The 7,608-nt window shown below is 43.8% G+C and overlaps 1 long non-coding RNA gene across 1 annotated transcript; it reads right to left on the bottom strand.

Annotated features, from left to right (window-relative positions):
- Window positions 1-1,514: 1,514 nt before the first annotated feature.
- On the bottom strand, window positions 1,515-7,208 carry LOC126037778 (uncharacterized). The gene is made up of 4 exons (XR_007505811.1): window positions 7,136-7,208; window positions 5,513-5,653; window positions 3,994-4,215; window positions 1,515-3,888 (listed from the first exon to the last, which is right to left on the bottom strand). It is a non-coding gene; the product is annotated as an uncharacterized LOC126037778 (long non-coding RNA).
- Window positions 7,209-7,608: the final 400 nt, after the last annotated feature.

The following is a 7,608-nucleotide window of genomic DNA, read 5'->3' as shown; positions in this document are numbered from 1 at the left end:
TAATTGCTTGTAGATACCCTGAGTCAGTTTGATTGAGTTCTGTGACAAGGTTGTTGAATATGAAATGATAGCCAGAAAATTATTTTTATTATGGAGAAGGAAATCAGCCATGCTCACAAAAGGCATCGTAAGTGCTAAGTAAAGTTGATCATGCGCTCATTGGAAACCACAGCAGTGTCTCCTCTCATTAATGATTCAAAATCAAGAATTACTTTAGCGGCTCTAGGAATCATATGCTTCAAGCTTTAAAACACATGTGGGGCTTTTATTAAAGCAGATGAGTTAGGAATAGCATTAAAAAATTAGCCTGATACTTCGCTATTTTAACTTCCTAAAACATGGAGATTTGAACTAAATCAGATCAGTTTGGTTTTGCTGCAATTTTCTGCTCTGCATTGGTATCTCAGAGTGATTTTTTTTTTGTAGGACTTTCATCTAAATGGTCCAGATGCCTACAGAAGAGAGAGGCTAATTGAATATATAACTTCTGCCTACAGTAAAAAAGAAAACCTTTTAGCCACTCAGCTGAGAAGTCCCAGCAGGATCACTCTCTGGACCACATGGCTGAGACCTGCCCCCATCTCACAGACAGACGCTTTCTCCAAATCTGCCCAAATCTGCCCAATTTATCAAGCCTTTGAAAAAAATCTCACTTGGTGCGTGTTTGGTGCAGACTCGTTAGGTTTGGCAGCCTCACCCCGGCCAAGCTCCATCCACGCTCACCGGGCTGGCAGCCAGGAGGCTGCCCCGGCACCGGCCCTCTGCAGCTGCCTCCCTGCGTGCTGCAGTTATCATAGGCTTCCCACCCGGCTCCTAAATACAGGGGGACTCAATATTGCCTTTTCCTTAACCACACATCCTTCATTTGGCCACATTCACCATCTTTCAGCCTACTGCTGTAAAGTAAGGTCTGCCTGAAAAGGGCTGTCTTGAGTTTAAAAGCTCTCCCTGGGTGCTTTGATGGCACTTTTTCCTTGCCTGCAGCCATGCTGGGAATATGCAAGGAGTAGGAAGGAGTCTTGCATTTCAGCCACTTGGCTGGGATTGAAGGTCTCTGGGGGCTCTCCCTAACCTGCCACAGCCTTGGTGGCTGTGCTCCACGGAGCCTGTCACTCTGCCCCTCCTTGGCTTTCCCCCGTACCACGGGACTGCCAGTCTGTCCCCTCTACTCCCATGCCTCCTGCAAGCATAAATGAAAATTTGTGGTGGTTTTAGGGGAATATAAACACATTAAATGCAAGGGATTCATATGTAATCTCCACATGAACATCTGAAAGCAGATGTTTAAGATCCCTTAAAATTGGATGCGTATGGCAGAGGGAGAGGGCAACTGGGTTCCTGCAAGCGTGTGTCCAAAGACAGACAGAGGCTTGTGTGCGCAGTCCCTGTCTGTGCTGGAGGGTGAATTGGGATGGCCACTGAGGAGACTGCTCAGAGAGGTAGGAGCAGCTGCTTTCCGGATGCCCTCAGCATCATGCAGCCCGATGGGCTCAGAATAAAAAATACACGGCAGCCCAGAACAGAGGCAAACTTTATTAGAAGGGGGAGTACCTTTTATTAAATCGTATGTTAACACTGAAAGCAAAACCAAACAAAACTTTCAGGCTTAGAAGAGCTTCTACATGCCTGACAGAAAGGTAACAGACTTCCTCTACAAGTTGGAAAGGATTATGCTAACTTGATTATTTTAATCAATAGGATAGTTTGAGAGAAAAGGGTGGTGTTTCTACCTCTCCCTACACAGTCTACATTTTATAGAACTGTGACTACAACATGGTATATAACATGCTGTGCGTTTAAAATACATTTATATGAGGCTCCCATAGAACAGGGAAGCATCATGCAGCAGGGAGCAGGAAATTTTTACACACATCCCGGAGGCAAAGGCTAGCCTGGGGGGACTGACAACACCTGAGTATATAGGTGCATGGTTTATCACCCAGGTGTTGTCCGGCAAACAGAGCGAGTTGTCCCATGCAAAATGAGATAAGGGAGTTTCCAGCTGTGGCATCCTTTTTTTCCCCTGCTCTACTTTTCCTTGTGATACTGAGACACCCAGGGCCACAATAGACTCTTTACACCCAGCCAACTTCAAAACAGTTTCTATCTCAGATTACCAGAGTCTGCAGAATTCAGCTGTTTTCAGAGCAGTCAGAGGTCACTGCAAATCAGCAGTCTTTGAAAAGTAACCTGTCAAGGCATCCACTTCTCATGGCTTACCACATCTATCTAAACATATCTATACACAAAATGGATGACGTCTCCTGCTGCCCTCTCGAATGGTTTAGTGTAAGACCTCTCTGTTTTCTCAGCCTTTGTACTGCTCTGATACACAGGGCCAGCCAGCAGTTCCAATTAAAAGAGCAGGGGAAAAAAAGAGTGGGTAGATCTTCTTCCAGATGGCTTTGAAGAGGCATCAATCTGGTATAGAGATTCATAAGACCCCAGACAAGTAGTTAGATAAGCCAAGACTATGCTTTAAGGCTAAAATTACAGCATTACATCAAACCCAAATGTTTTTTCAATATATTAATTACCACAGCAATTTGGCTGACTGGAAAAGGTGAAAGTGTAAACTTTAATTAAAGAAAGTCAAGGACAATACTTATAACTTTTAATACTTTCCCATTATCCCTATTGTATGCTAGTCCATCTTATCTTCATTATCCCCTAACGTTACCCAAAATAGTGTGCACCTGTATACACTTAAGCATGCTCTAGCTGGTAGAAAGGCAGGGTAAAAAGCTCCACCATTGTATGAGAGAGTTAAACAGCCACACAACCTCCTCCTTATAATGGCTGCATCCTCCCCTGTTTGATCAGTGGATGCTAAGGTAGGAATGTCTCTTCTGACACTGGGTTTTGCAGGCTAGATCTCTAGCAGATTGAGAAATCGAGAGCATTCTGCATCAACATCTTTTGAGAGGGCTATTATTGCAATGGCCATGGCAAGGCTAAAAGTTTGTGGAATCCACACAGGACAAGTGATTTCTTATGTTCCTGTGAGGACATTTAAGAATAAAAAATAAAAATACTGTTCTGTACAAACACACGTACCAGAGTCTGCATTTCCGTAACACATGTATTGCATAGTGCAAATACAGAGAAAAATTTGTGTGTTTGGACAGACAGCAGATTCTTATCTTCCAAACACCTCTCTCTATACAGAACTAGACACATGATTTTTGAATACGCGGCCCTGCCAGAGACTTTGGCTGCTGGAATGACGTGGTGCTGGGGCAACCCCATATCATAACAGCTTGGTGTCTTCAGGAAAGCGTCGCATGGGTCATCCCATCCAAGCATCACGTTTCCCTCTCGCAGTTACAACAACAGGAGAAAATCCTCTGCTCAGAAACAGCATGGATATTTTGTGACCATCATCACTGGTCAGTGAAAACGCAAACAGGGAATGCTGGAGCAGGAGGGAGGAATTTGCAGACCTCGGCACTTCCCAAGCCGTGTCTGCACCCGCTGCTTCGGTGAGTGGCTGGGGGAGAGCAGCAGCAACCGCACGAGCAGTGGGAGCCCGAGAGGCCATGCCTGCCCTCAGGTTGCACTTAGGGAGCTTGGGGGGGCTGGAGGAGGCTGATGCCGTGCTCTCCCCACGGTGAGGTGATTTCCCCACTCCACGCAGGCTGCTGCAGCCGCCGGGGAGTTCCTGCTCCAGCGGTGAGGGCAAGGGGTGAAGGGGGTTGGTTGCTTTTGCAAACACGGTTAACAAAATGTTGATATATGCTTAGCCGTTGTCTCCTTGTCACTAGTCACTTGCAGTTATAGGTCTAGATGTTAAAAATGCCCTCATGAGGTGGAGCTGATGAATTCCACTGTTGTGGTCGTCTTCATTTTCAAGGAGCTCTCTAGGTTCATGGGACTGCGGATGAGTGTCTAGAGAGGGGAAGGGTATAGCTTTAGATTTTATATGAAGTTCAGTTCATTGTGTAAATATGGGCAACTTGTTTCATTTGAGACAACCCAGGGTATCCAACCTACCCTCAAGAAGATCACGGGTGTCCCACAGGTCCTGTGCTGCATCTGCCAGCCCTGCGTGGACATCCCATTTTCCACAGGCCATTTCAAATGGCCCTGGGCATCTGTGCTTCAGCAAATTTCCTGAGTTCACAATGTCCTCCTCCTGTCAGCTAGCTATCTCACAGTAGGGGAGTGGTTGCCTGGGCACAACAAAACTCAGGGGGAAAAACTTAAGTGATTTTGCTGCAAGATAAAAATGGAAAGAGTGTGATTCCCCTGGAAAGTGTGCCATTATCATTTTGGATTTATAGCCTGTGCCTGAACTACAGGTGAGAAAAGTTGTCCACTATCAACCCCCTGAAAGATGGGCATGTCCCATCACGATATTCTGATGCAGATTCTCTAAAACATTTCTTTCTTCTTACTGATACCTTTGAAAAAAATCAAGAATCCAGATTATAAGAATGAGAATAGAAGGCCTCCTTTTAGGCAAGAATAGAGCTTATGTACTGTTTAATGCAGAGTAATTTTAAACCACTAAAGAAATTTAGTAATTTAAAATCACATTAGGAAAAAATATTTTCCCAGTACCCAAATTAGACCTGAAGGAACATACTTATTCTTGGCACTTCAAGAAGTGCCCCATAGCTCTCATGAAAGACAGTTTTAGGTTATTGTCTAAGAAAAATTAGTTGAAGGTAATGTATAAACTGATAAATATAAATGTGTTAAGGAAAAAAATGGTCACATTTAAAAATGAAGTTAGTTGGATTTTGTGACTTTATCTAGGGGGTGAGTAACTCCATATGGAATCTCATCAAAGGCAATCATTTCCTGGAAAGAGTAAGGTCAAAGTTCCCCAGTAAGGATGAAGCTTCATCATGAGATGAAAAAGAAAATCTCCAATCTGATCAAACTCATCTACTGGACATCAGGCTGGATCCACAAGTCCTCCAGTTCCTCTTTGGTCCATGTAGGCTCAAAGTGCCCCTAGAGAGCTATCAGGCTCACTCCTTGGCTGTCTAATCTTTTGTCTGAATAGTGGAAGAGTTTGGATCTGCCACCAACAGCCCAACACATCCTTCATGGCTGAAGGTTGGTTTCCCAGCTCCACTGCCACGGATACTCTGGTTTACAGTGCTACCCCTCAGATGCCTACGGCCACTCAAGAGAGTGAGACATGGTCCTATGAAGGATATCTGTGACAATCACTGTTTGTTTGAAACACCACAAAATATAAGGAACCATGCAAATATTATTCTCAAGAAATGAAATTGTTTGACGTACATAGCAGTGAGAATCCACTCACACTATGTATACAGGTCCCCTAAATTGTCACAGGCTACAGAGGGAACCTTCTCCCAGGTCCTGTTCCCAGGCTAGGACCAATTTGACACCCAGGGGAGGCTGCCTCCAAAATGCCAAAACTGACAGCCGTATTGACACTTCAGCATGGACAGGGTTTCAATACTCTCCAGACAGGACATTTTCATCCTAGACTAACAGTGTCTGAGAATTAAAGAGACCTAGGTAGACTTACCACATGTGCTGCTCCACTGGGCTTTGAGGCTGATATAAGGGGATCAGTGTCAGTGTGCTCCTGTTTCAAGGTATGCAAGACTGTAGTTGTTTCATATCTCTGAAGACAGATCTGTTTCCCTTTGTTTTTCCATCATCTTACCTAATAATCCACATGTGAGAAGGGAGGTATTATGAAGATACAAGTAACAGAATAAAAGTTATGGCCTGTGTTATTCAAGAAGTCAGACTCGGTGATCTAGTGGCCCCTGCTGGCCCTGAAATCTGGAGTCTCTTCTGACTGGCACCATCAATTCACTTGCTGGAGAAGCCTCCAGGCCCAGGCAATTGGTTCATCTTTCACGCTATCCTGCACTAATTGGCAGTAATGAAGGTATGTGTCAGTGTCCACTATGATCCAGTGTGTTTTAGGGTAACTTCAGAGTCATCCTAGCAGTATGAATGCCATCAGCCCACAGATGCACCATCAAAACCGAAATGAGAGACTGACTTTATGCCATTTTCCCTCATTGTCAGCGAAGGTTCCTAATTTTCTGGGTGAAAATTTCCTTCCAAAAGTAAGTCATCTTCCATAAGTTGTTGAAGGTACAAATGCTCATATGTACCTATGCAAGATTCAGCCTGACAGAGAAGCCGTTAAGTTCTCTGCTAGCTTATTATCAACCCAAAATTATGGATATCATGTTTTGCAGGCATTAAGTGATGTTAAATTGCATGCAAAGAGTAAGAAATAGAGTATCATCTAATACTTCCTCACTCAGTTCTCCACTGCCTTATTTGCTCCACTCCACCAGGAGTAACTTTTCTCCCAGAAATATTCGCAGCATGGGAAATTTCCTTAGCAGGATGAGAGTGGATGCAATGGCCAACCTTGCCCCCTCATAACCCTCTGTGTAAGGTCCCTGTAACCAAATGTCAGTGGGACGGGGCATTTTGGCTATTCTGTATTTCATACTGGGGATATGGAGAGTGTGAAATTAAATTAGAGTTGCCTTCAGGCTAGCCTCCAACTTGCACGGATGGTTAGCTTTCTAGCCAAAACCAGAGTAACAGAAAACACAAGAGTGATATAAACAAAGAAATAATACTAATCAGCCAACGAATTTCTTTACAAAGTGTGTACAACACTTCTCCCCCACTGCCATGTATACTTTTGGTACTCTAAAGGAAAGGCCAAAAGGGGAGTAATAAAAACACCCTAGGGTATTAAGAAATTGGCTCATAAAATAACTACAGTAACAATGTCAATTATTAGCTTTACAGTACAAGATAAATATAAATGGACTATATCCCCAAACTAGCAAAATATGGGGAATCAATCTCAATAAAAAGAACTGTTAGGGTAAGCTATTTGGGAAGCAGATACAAGCCCTGCCTGGCTTAGAAACATTAGCCTGCCCTTCTCTGTAGTGATTAATGTCTTCTGCTGCCAGACAACACTGAACTTCACAGTGAGTGAGGCTTGGAGGGAGGTATTTGTAATGCCTGTCTGTAAACTCCAGAAGCATTATGACTTCTGTGGAGGAGAAATGAACAAATCTCTGTATTTCTGCTAGAAGATAGACTCTGCTAAAAGAGAAATTAAACATATTTACAAGACAGTGAGTTATGATAGAAACCTGACCAGGCATTTCTCAAAGTCGCTGGCATCATCCTCTGCTGACAGTACCACACTCCGAAAGCTGAACTCCAAGCCTGTTGTGAGAAGCATAGATGTTATCACAGCACAAAAGTGTGGGAATTCTGATTTTTTTCCTAATCTTTTTCCTCTGGGAAAATGGAAATGGCACTTTTTTTTTTTTCTTTTCTTTTACTTTAGAACAAGACTAATGGGCACATTTTTTGAAGGGGGAGGTAGTGGTGGAGTTAAACCAAAGTTGGCTTCTTTGCAGGTCAACTCATCATTGATCTGTGCTTGCTTGGGCTGCTATGGCACCTCACCAGTCTCATCACTCAAACATATCATCCCTTTATTCACGTCCACAGCCAGACTAGCTCTCACATGCCAGCTGTAGTCTCCCTTCTGCTTAATCTGCTGTAGAGCGGCTTGAAAGATGACTAGCCAGAGTGCAGCATGGGAGACAAATACCCACTGGG

This window comes from Accipiter gentilis, chromosome 4 (assembly GCF_929443795.1).
Source record: "Accipiter gentilis chromosome 4, bAccGen1.1, whole genome shotgun sequence".
Classification (NCBI taxonomy): Eukaryota; Metazoa; Chordata; class Aves; order Accipitriformes; family Accipitridae; genus Astur; species Astur gentilis.
Note: the sequence above shows the minus strand (reverse complement) of the source record. Positions and strands in the feature narration are given on the sequence as shown.